Source organism: Pteropus medius, unplaced genomic scaffold, assembly GCF_902729225.1.
Source record: "Pteropus medius unplaced genomic scaffold, Ma_sr-lr_union100, whole genome shotgun sequence".
Taxonomy (NCBI): domain Eukaryota; kingdom Metazoa; phylum Chordata; class Mammalia; order Chiroptera; family Pteropodidae; genus Pteropus; species Pteropus medius.
Window position 1 is genome coordinate 977222 of NW_024345599.1, and position 11050 is coordinate 988271.

Below are 11050 nucleotides of genomic sequence, written 5' to 3' on the forward strand. Positions count from 1 at the left end.
TATCCATTCATCCATTGATGGACATGCAGGTTGCCTCCATATTTTGGCTATTGTAAATAATGCTGCAATAAACATATGGATGTGCATGTCCCTTCAAAGTAGTGTTCTGGGATTCTTTGGATAAATACCCAGAAGTGGAATTACTGGGTTTTTCTTTGTCTCTTTTTATAGCCTTAGTTTTAAAGTCTGTTTTGTCTGGTATATATTTTGCCACCCCGACTTTTCTTTTTTCATTTCCATTTTCATGAAATACCTTTTCCCATCCCTTCACTCTCAGTCTCTGTGAGTCTTTTTATTTGAAGTGAGTCTCTTGTAGGCAGCATATGTAAGGGTCCTGTTTTCTTATCCATTCAGACACAATATGTCTTTTGATTGGAACATTTAATCTATTCACATTTAAAATAATTGCTGACAGATATGTAGTTATTTCTATTTTATTATTTATATTTTTTATCTTTTTCTTCTTATTGTTCTTCTGAAAGAAGTCCTAACATTTCTTGTAATACTGGTTTGGTGGTGATGAACTCCTTTAGCTTTTTCTTGTCTTGGAAGCTCTTTATCTATCCTTCAATTCTAAATGATAACTTTCCTGGGTAGAGTAATCTTGGTTGTAGGTCCTGGCTTTTTGTCACTTTGAACATTTCGTGCCAATCCCTTCTGGCCTGCAAAGTTTCTGTTAAGAAATCAGCTGATAGTCCTATGGAAGCTCCCTTGAAGGTAACTAACTGCTTTTCTCTTGCTACTTTTAAGATTCTCTCTTTATCTTTAAGCTTTGGAATTTTAATTATGATGTGTCTTGGTGTGGGCCTCTTTGGATTCCTCTTGTTTGGGACTCTGCTTTCTGGGCTTGTATGTGTATTTCGTTCACCAGGTTAGGGAAGTTTTCTGTCATTGTTTATTGAAATAGGCTTTTGATTTCTTGCTCTCTCTCTTCTCCTTCTGGTATCCTTATGATCCGAATGTGATTATGCTTGATGTTGTCCCAGAGGCCTCTTATACTATTCTCACTTTTTGGATTCTTTTTTCTTGTTGCTGTTCTGATTGGATGTTTTTTGCTAACTTATTTTCTATATCACTGATTTGATCTTCTGCTTCATCTAATCTACTGTTGATTCCCTCTAATGTATTCTTTATTTCAGTTATTGTATTCTTCATTTCTGACTGGTTCTTTTTTTATGTTTTCATCTTCATTTTCATGTTTTCTATCTCTTTGTTAACATTCTCACTGAGTTCATCTACTCTGCCCTTCAGTCATTGAGCATCCTTATAACCAGTGTTTTGAACTGTGCATCTGGTAGATTGTTCATCTCCATTTTATTGAGGTACTTTTTTTTTTCTGGAACTTTGCTCTTTCATATGGGACATGTTTCTTTGTCTCCTCATTTTGGCTGCCTCCTTGTTCTTGTATCTAAGTACTAGGCAGAGGTGCTATATGTCTTGGTCTTAATAGAGTGGCCTTATGCCGTTGATATCTTGTGAGGCTCAGTGGCACAGTCTCCCTGGTCACCTAAGCCAAATTCTCCAGGTGTGTCCCTTGTATGGGTTGTGTGTGCTCTCCTGTTGTAGTTGCACCTTGGTTGCTGTTTGCACATCAGTGGGAGAGATCAACCTTTGGGTTCATTGGTTGTAAGGACTGGCTGTGACTACAGTGGAGGAGCTGTTATGCTGAGGCTGACCCTAGAGAGCAAGATTCACTTTAGTGGGGCTCTAGTGCCTGTCCAGTCTGCCCTCTTGGTGTGTCATTTGTTGAGGTGGTTGGATGCTGCTCTGGTGTGCTCTGAAGCTGATCACTGAGTGTGTTGTTCTGGGGACTCTTGGGAGGGGCCGTATTGCAGGCCAAGGTCAACCACTGCCTTTACCCTGCCTGAGGATTCTTGGTATGAGCTAAGAAGTGATTTTCAGATGATTGCCACTCATGCTGGGCTTAAAGGTGCCTGGGAGAGGCTAAGTGGCAAACTGAGGCCAGCTGCCACTAGTGCATGGCTTGAGGCTGCTTAGCAAGAAGTACGAGGCATGCCGAGCACAGATATTCTAATTTGAGTTTTGTGAACCTTGGAGAGATTTTAGGAAAGTTCACAGCATATGCCAAGATGGGCCATTTGTATGGAACACTCAATTTGGGTGGAGTGGCGTGTCTGGGAATGACCAGGGTGGGGCTAACAGTGTTAGCCAGCTTGATAGAGACTCAGTTTGGCACCTACCTGCACACTGGGATGGGGGAGGACTCAACAAAGGAACAATGGCTTCTGCCAACACTTCTGTCTGGGAGGAAGCTGCGGCTCTCGCTCTTGCCTGAAGCCAGACAATTCATTTCCTCCACATATGTCCCTGGTGTCTTTTGAGCTGCTGCCCCAGTGCTGGAGCTCAGAGCACCGATATAGAGTCTGTCAGTAAGTCTGTGTGTGGGCCCTTTAAGGAGAACCCTTAGTACTCCAGCAGCCCTTTATCTAATTCAGCCACAATTTCTGCTGGTTTTTATAGCCAGAAGTTATGGTGACTTCTGTCCCTGGCACTGGAATTTTGGGCTGGAGAGATTGGTGTGGATCTGGGACAGCCAAGATATCCTTTCTGATTTTTAACTGCTACATGTAGGTGTGAGACCAGCCTGTTCTGCATCTCTGACCCTCCTACAGTCTCGAGGAGGCTTCTTCTGTATATTCTCAGTTATAGGACTTCTGTTCAGTTATACTGCAGGCAATTCTCAATGATGGTTGTTCTGTAGTTTAGTTGTAATTTTGATGTTGTCGTGAAAGGAGGCAAGCACAGAGTTTACCTACTCTGCCATCTTGACCGGAAGCTCCAACTCTCCCATTTTCTTTTAAGTGTCTTTTCACACAGTCAAATACTTTCTAAAGTTTATAAACTAATACCTCTTATGTTAGTAACTATACTCCACAACACTTAGCTGCTCTCAGAATGTATTCTCTTTTAATACCTTTAAATATTAAGCTGAAAAAATACATCCACAAACCTCTGCTGCACAGAGATGCATATGCTAGAAGCAGAATTACTCTAACCCTGTAGGTACAAATCCAGCTGCATGCTTTTGTTATATGGATTTGCTTCCACATGTACACCTGCACACAGACAATTTATCCTCCTGCAGAATATCATCAATTTCTGAAGCAGCCAGTCCCCATGGTGCAACCCAGGGCAACTAAAGTACTCAGAGTTGTACTCCACAGCTCAGTGCAGTCTTCAATTCAGTCCAATCACAGCCTAGATTAAGCAGGAGAACAAACAACATAGGCCTTTCTTTCATCAAGTCTTCATTAGCCCCCATCCTGACCCTTCTTGGCCTCAAACCCATCCTGGGGCTCTGACATTGGCCAAATGAAATGTAACAGAAAACATGTCATGGTGATTATTTGAGAACTTGATTCAAATATACACCCCAAAGAAGTTAGAAAATATCAAAACATTTAGGGAAAATTAAAAATGTAAAAATCTGACAAATCAAAGATATCCAATATTTGATTTTACAATAGATGTCGCTTATCTGCAAAATTAATACATGAATTATAAAATGTATAAACAAAATAGAGTTCAAAGAGGGTTGTCTCTCTGTCCTGCCCACCCTCATTCCCACTTCCTAGAGGGAATTAGTGATAAATGTTCTTTGTGATTTTTTCCACATTTTGTCATATACAAGTATATCTGTATATTATTTTCCCCTCTCCCACAAATGGAAGCCATGACTAAAATTACAGATTGTGGGGCCAGATTGACTGGGTTTGGATCCCATCTCTACTAATTACTGTCTGTGTGCTCTTAGCTAAGTTACCTAATCTTTCTGTGCCTCAGTTTCCTAATTTATGAAAGAGGGATAGAGAGGCACCTAAAAATGGCGTAGATGATAGAGGCTTTGTCCCTCTTGTGACCATATCAAAGTCGTGAAGAAAACATGGAGCAAACAGCGAGCAAAGTCACCTGGGATCTAGATGAACAGAAGCACTACAACTAGGAAGAGAAATAATCAACCTGCAATGGTAGAAACTGGGAGGGAGCGAAGACACGAGGCTGCCAGTTCCGAGTGGCTGAGTGAGACAGAGGCCAGGGCAGCTGCAGATGCCTCTTAAAGGGGCTGTGTCCGTGAATGGACTTTTGTGGTGATGGATCGGCTTGCTCTGAGCACCAGCGTTGGGTCGGCTGCTTGGGGGACACCAGGGACTTATAGGGGGACACTGTGTTGTTGGAGTGAAGGCTGGAGTCAAGGCTTTCTCCTGGGCAGAAGTGCCTGCAGTAGCCCTTGCTCCTCTGTTGAGTCCTCCAACCTCCCATGTGTGGACACGGTGCTACCATAGCGGAGATGTCATTGAACTGCATAACAGAGGTTGCTCCACCCAGAAGATTCCCTGAAACTCTGTGTCCCCCAACTCGCAGACCCACCCAAGCCACATTCAGTTGTATCCTCAGTGAATCCAGTGCTCCTTACTGAACCAACCCCAAGACCCACACTGGTGGCAGCTGACCTCAGTTTCTGGCATAGCCTCTTGAGGCTATTATTAGGACAGCATCTGGGGATTGCTTGCTGAATCTTAGCTGGTAGACCCAGAGGGGTACAGGTTGGGCCTAAACTTGGCCTGCAGCTGAACTCCTCTCAGGACTGTGCCACTGGACATTTACTATGCAAAGCCATGCTAATAAGACTGGGAGACCTAGGAGCTTTGTTTAGTACATAGAAACAGACACAGAAAAGGCAGCCAAAATGAGAAGACAAGGAAGCAGAAACCATATGAGAGAACAGAACAGAGGTCCAGGAATAATGGAGTCAAGTAATCTAACAGATGCAGAGTTCAAACACTGGTTATAAAGATGGTTAATGAATGTAGGAGAAGTGTAGCTGAACTCAGTGAGAACTTTAACACAGAGATAAAAACATAAAAATTGAAATGGAAATTAAAAAAGGGAACCAGTCAGAAATGAAGAACACATTATCTGAGATGAAGAGCGTATTAGAGGGAATCAACAGCGTGGATAAAGAAGAGGATCAAACCACCGATATAGAGGATGGGGAAGCCAAGGACACTGAATCAGAATGGCAAGAAAAAAGAAGTCAAGACTATATTAACAATTTAAGAAGCCTAGGGGACACTATTAAATGTAAAAATAACCATGTTATAGGGGTACCTGAAGGAGAACAAGAAGTTAAAGAGCTATTTGAAGAAATAATGATGGAAAACTTCCCTAATCTGGTGAAGGAAATAGACATAAAACCCCAGGAAGTTCAGAGAGTCCCAAGAAAGAAGAACCCAAAGAGGCCCACACAAAGACACATCATAATTAAATTGCCAAAGGTTAAATACAAAGAGAGAATCTTAAAAGCAGCAAGAGAAAAGCAGTTAGTTACCTACAAGGGAGCACCCATAAGACTGGCAGGCGATTTCTCAAAAAAACTCTAACTATGCAGACAGAAGGGTTTGGCACAAAATATTCGACATGATGAAAACCCAGGATCTACAACAAAGAATTCTTTATCCAGCAAAGCTATTATTTAGAGTCGAAAGACAGATAAAGAGCTTCCCAGACAAAAATAAACTAAAGGAATTTATTAACACCAAGCCAGTATTACAGGAAATGTTGGAGAAACTTCTTTATGAACAATTAACATGTATCAAAAACATGAATAAAGACTGGTAATAACTACATATCTATCAACAAGTACCTCAAATGGAAAAGAATTAAGTGCTCCAACCAAAAGATAGAGTGGCTGAATGGATAAGAAAACAAGACCCCTACATATGCTCCCTACAAGAGACTAGCTTCATATTAAAAGACACATGCAGACTAAAAGGAAGAGGTTGGGAAAAGATATTACTTTGACGGACCTAGAGGGTATTGCGCTGAATGAAATTAGTCAGATCGAGAAAGAAAAATATCACATGATTTCACGTACATGTGAATCTATAGAACAAAACAAATGACAACAGCAACAAAAATGAAAACACACTCATAGATACAGAGAATATTTTGAGGGCTACTAAATGGGAGGACACTGAAAAAGGGCAAAGGGATTAAGAAGTACAAATGGGTATTTACAAAGTAGACATGGAGATACAAAGTGTAGCATAAGGAAAATAGTTAACAATGTTGTAATAAACATATAAGGGGGAAGAAGGGTACTAGATTTAGTTGGGTGATCACTTTGTGAGTTATATAGATCACTAATCACTATACTGTACAACTGAAACTAATATATTATTGTATGCCAACTATAATTGAAAAAACTCATTGAATTGAACAATGTAAATATGAACAACTAATTGTCAATTATATTTCAATAAAGCCAGAAATAATAAAAAAATAAAGTAAATAATAATAATAAATAAGAAAAGGAAGGATAAGCTATATTATCTCCTTCATAGGGCTGTTATGAGTATTAAATAAGTTGCTACATGCTAAGCACTCAACACAACATATGGTGAGTACTAATGTTATATAAATATTGGTTACAATTTAAAAAATAACTATTGAGATATATTTTATGTATCATAAATTTTGCCCATTTGAAGTGTACAAATCAATTATTTAATCAATTTTATAACATTTCATTCCCACAATGAGACCTCTTATGCTCATTTTTAGTAATCCCTGTTTTCATCTCTAACACTAGGCAACAATTGATCGACTTTATGTCTCCATAGATTTACCTTTTCTAGACATTTCATATAATGGAATCATGCAATATGTGATCTCTTGTGTCTGGTGTTTTTCACTTCACAAAATGTTTTTGAGGTTCATCCATGATGTAGCATGTGTCAGTAGTCCATTCTTTTTTATTGCTAAATAGTATTTCATTGTATAGACGTACCATGTTTGACTATCCATTTTCCAGTTGGTGGACTTTTTGATTGTTTCCAAATTTTGGCTATTATGAATAATGCTTCTGCGAATGCAAGTATTTGTGTGGACATATGTTTTTATTTCTCTTGAATAGATACATAGGTGTGGAATTGCTGAGTTCTTTGGTAGTTTTAATTTTTATTTATATCTTCTTTAACTTCCTTCAGTAAAGTTTTCTAGTTATTACTGTGCAAGTCTTATGGTTATTTGCTAAAGTTATTTCTAAGTGTTTTATTTTTTGATGCTATTGTAAATGATATTGCATTCTTAATTCAATTTTTAGATCGTTTGTTCTTTGTGTATAGAAATGAAATTGATTTTCTATATTGATTTTGTAACCTGTGGCCTTCCTATGCTTCTATTTTTTTTTGTGAACTCCTTAGGATTTTCTATGTATGTTTATGTCATATGCAAGTAGAGATAGTTGTACTTTTTTCCCTTTCCAGTCTGGATATCTTTTACTTTTTTCTTGCCTAATTTCCCTGGCTAGGACAGCCAGTACAATGTCGAACAAAAGTAATGAGAACAGATATTTTTGTCTTATTCTTGATCTTAGGGGAAAGTTTCAGTCTTTTACAGTTAAATACAATGTTAGCTGAGGGTTTATTGTAAATGCCCTTTATTGGCTTAAGGAAATTTTCTTCTATTCCTTGTTTGTTGAATGTTTTTATCATGAAGAGGTTTTGTATTTTGTCAAATGCTTTTTCTGAGATTATTGAGATGATCATGTGTTTTTACTTCTTTTCCAATTGAAATGATATCTTATATTGATTGATAGTCATATGTTGAACCAACCTTACATTCCTAGCATAAATCCCACTTGATCATGGTATATAAACCTTTCTATACATTGCTGGATTTGTTTTGCTGATATTTTGTTGAAGATTTTTGTGCCTATATTCATAAGGGACATTGGCCTGTAGCTTTCCTATGATATCTTTGTCTGATTTAGGTAATACTGGCCTCATAGAATTAGCTATAAGATGTTTCCTCCTATGAGTTTGTGAAGGACTGGTATTAATTCTTTTTCAAACTTTTGATAGAATTAACCAGTGAAGCCATCTGAACCTGGATTTTTATTCATGGAAAGTTTATGTAATATTTTATGTCCTAGCATAAGTCTATCCTAAGCAATGTTCCATGTATACTCTAAGAAGTATGTATTCTACTGCTGTTAGATACAGTGTTCTATAGATTTTTCTTAGGCTGATTTGGTTGATAGTGTTGTTCTTGTCTTCTATATCCTTATTGATATTTTGCCTGGTTTTTCTACTCATTATTGAATGTGGTATATTAAAATATCCAACTATTATTGTATTGTGTATTTTTTCTCTTCAATTATGTCAGTTTTAGTTTCATGTATTTTGAGATTCTTTCGTTAGGCATAAATCATTTAAAAATGTTATATTTTCCTGTTGGATCAGCACTTTTATCATTATAAAATATCCCTCTTTGATGCTAATAACAATTTTTGCCTTAAAGGCTATTTTGTCTGCTATTAATATAGCTATTCCCATCCTCTTTTGGTTACTGTTTGCATATTTTTTTTGCACTCATTTACATTTAGCCTATTTGGGTCTTTAAATATAAGGTGTGTCTCTTATAGACAATATATGGTTAAGTCATGTTTGTTTTTATCCATTCTGTCAATCCTTGTCTTTTAACTGTAGAGTTTATTCCATTTACATTTAATTTCTTATAAGGAAGGATTAATTTATGTCATTTTTCTGTTTGCTGTAATTCTTATATATTTTTGTACCTCTGCTCTGCCATTACTTACTTTTTTTTGTGATAAATAAGTATTTTCACATATAGAGTACCATTTAAATGACTTTGTTGTTTCTTTTACTATATATCTTTTAAGTTACTTTTTAATGGTATCCTTGGGAATTACAATTACTGTAACCTTAAAATAATCTAGTCCTGATTAATTTCAATACTATACAGAATTTTTGCTTCAATATAGGTCCATTTCCTCTCCATTCCTTTGAGCTAATACTGTCATAGAAATTACTTCTTTATACATTTTTAGTCCACTAACAGTTTTATAATCATTTCTTTATGCAATTGTATTTTAAAGTAGGAGAAGACAAAAGTAAAAAAAAATACATTTACACTATCTTTATATTTACCTACATAATTACCTTTATTGGTGTTCTTTATTTCTTTGTCTGGATTTCAGTTGCTGTTTAGTTCTTTCATTTCAGACTGAAAAATTCTCTTTAGTATTTCTTGTATGTCAGGTCTACTAGTAAAATAATTCTTTCAGGTTTTGTTCATCTGGAAATGTCTTATTTTTTCCTTCATTTTTGAGGACTAGTTTTGTCAAATATAGAGTTCTTAGTTGACAATATTTTCTTTTCAATAATTTGAATATGTAATTCTTCTGTATTATGTCTTCCAAGGATTCTGATGAGAAGTCCACTGTTAATCTTACTGAGGATAACATACATGCTGACTCACCTCCTTCTTGCTGCTTTCAAAAATCTGTCTTTGTCCTTTGACAGTTTGACTATGATGTGTGCTGGGTGTATATCTGTTTGGGTTTATATTACTTAGAGTTTGTTGAGCTTCTTGTATGTGTAGATTAAAGTTTTTCATGAAATTTGGAGACTTTTTAGCCATTATTTCTTCAAATATTCTTTCTGCTCCCTTCTCTGCTCCTCTTCTCTTTCTGGAACTCCCATTATGTGTATGTTGACATGCTTGGTGGTGTCCCACAGGTCTGTGAGGCTCTGTTCATCTTTCTTCATTTTTTTTTTTTTTTTACTTTCTGTTACACAGACTGGATAATCTTAATTGACCTATCTTTGAATTCTCTGATCCTTTCTTCCATCAGCTCAAATCTGCTGTTGAATGCTTCTACTGATTTTTTTCATTATACTTACTGTACTTTTCAACTCCAGACTTTCTATTTGGATCTTTTACAAACATCTCTCTTTTCATTGATATTCTCTATTTGGCGAGACATCATTGTCATATTTTTTGTTTAATTCTTTAGACATATTTTCCCTTAGTTCACTGAACATATTTTCCAAAGCTTCTTTGAAGTCTTTGTCTAGTGAATCCAATGTCTGAACTTCCTTAGGGACAGTTTCTAATGACTACTTTCCCTCCCTGTGTATATGAGTCACATTTTCTTGTTTCTCTATGAGTTTTATAATTTTTGTGGAAAACTAGACATTTTAGATAATATAATTTGGCAACTTTGGATCACATCTTCCCCTTCTCCAGGGTTTATTGTTGTTTTGTTAGTTTTTTTTTTCTGTCCTATTATTTAGTGTCTTTTTTGTACTAATTCTAATGTACTGACTGTAGTGTATAGCCATGTAAGTTCACTCAGTTTAGTGATTAGATAATGATTAATCAGATATTTCCTTAAATGTCTTGAATCAAAAATTCTTCCATCTTTTTCCTACGGGACAGGATGGAAGTGAGACTCTGGGCTATTTGGGGCATGCCTTCAACACTCAGGCAGGCAGCTCACAACTCTGCCTTAGCCTTTACTTCTGGCTTGCATAGAGCCTTAAGGTCACAGCCGCAGATGAGAAATTGGTGTTCCCTCAATTTTTTCCTGGGCATGTACACAGCCCTGCTCAGCCCTGCGCATCTTGCTCTCTTAGATCCCCAGGAATATGTCAGAGCTCTTTAAAAACCCTATGGACATTTACTGCCCTAGATCTTTCTTTTAAGTTTTTGGCTAAGCTCCTGCTTGCCAGAACTGGTAGAGTCACCTCAGGCAGCTGTGATGTTAAAAAATTGCTGCTGATAGCTTTTAAGGAATGCTCTGCAGATAGAGATTTTCTTATGGAGCAAGATCTAAGTCAGGTCAAATAATGAAAACACTCCCTGAATGGAATTTCCAGAGAACTATGGGATGGGCTAAATGGTGATATTATTCTGGGGATGGAATTTTAAAAAATAATTAAATTACAATTGACATACAATATTATATTAATTTCAGGTATACTACATAGTGATTAGACATTTATATAACTTTTGAAGTGATTGCCCCAATAAGTCCAGTACCCATCTAACACCATACATAATTATTACAATATTATTGACTGTATTCCCTATGCTATATTTTACATTTCTGTGGCTTATTTATAATTGCAATTTGTACTTGTTATTGCCTTCACATTTTTCACAGGATGGGACTTTTTGAGGAGTTCTAAACCCAGTCTGCTCCAAACTCTGAATATGG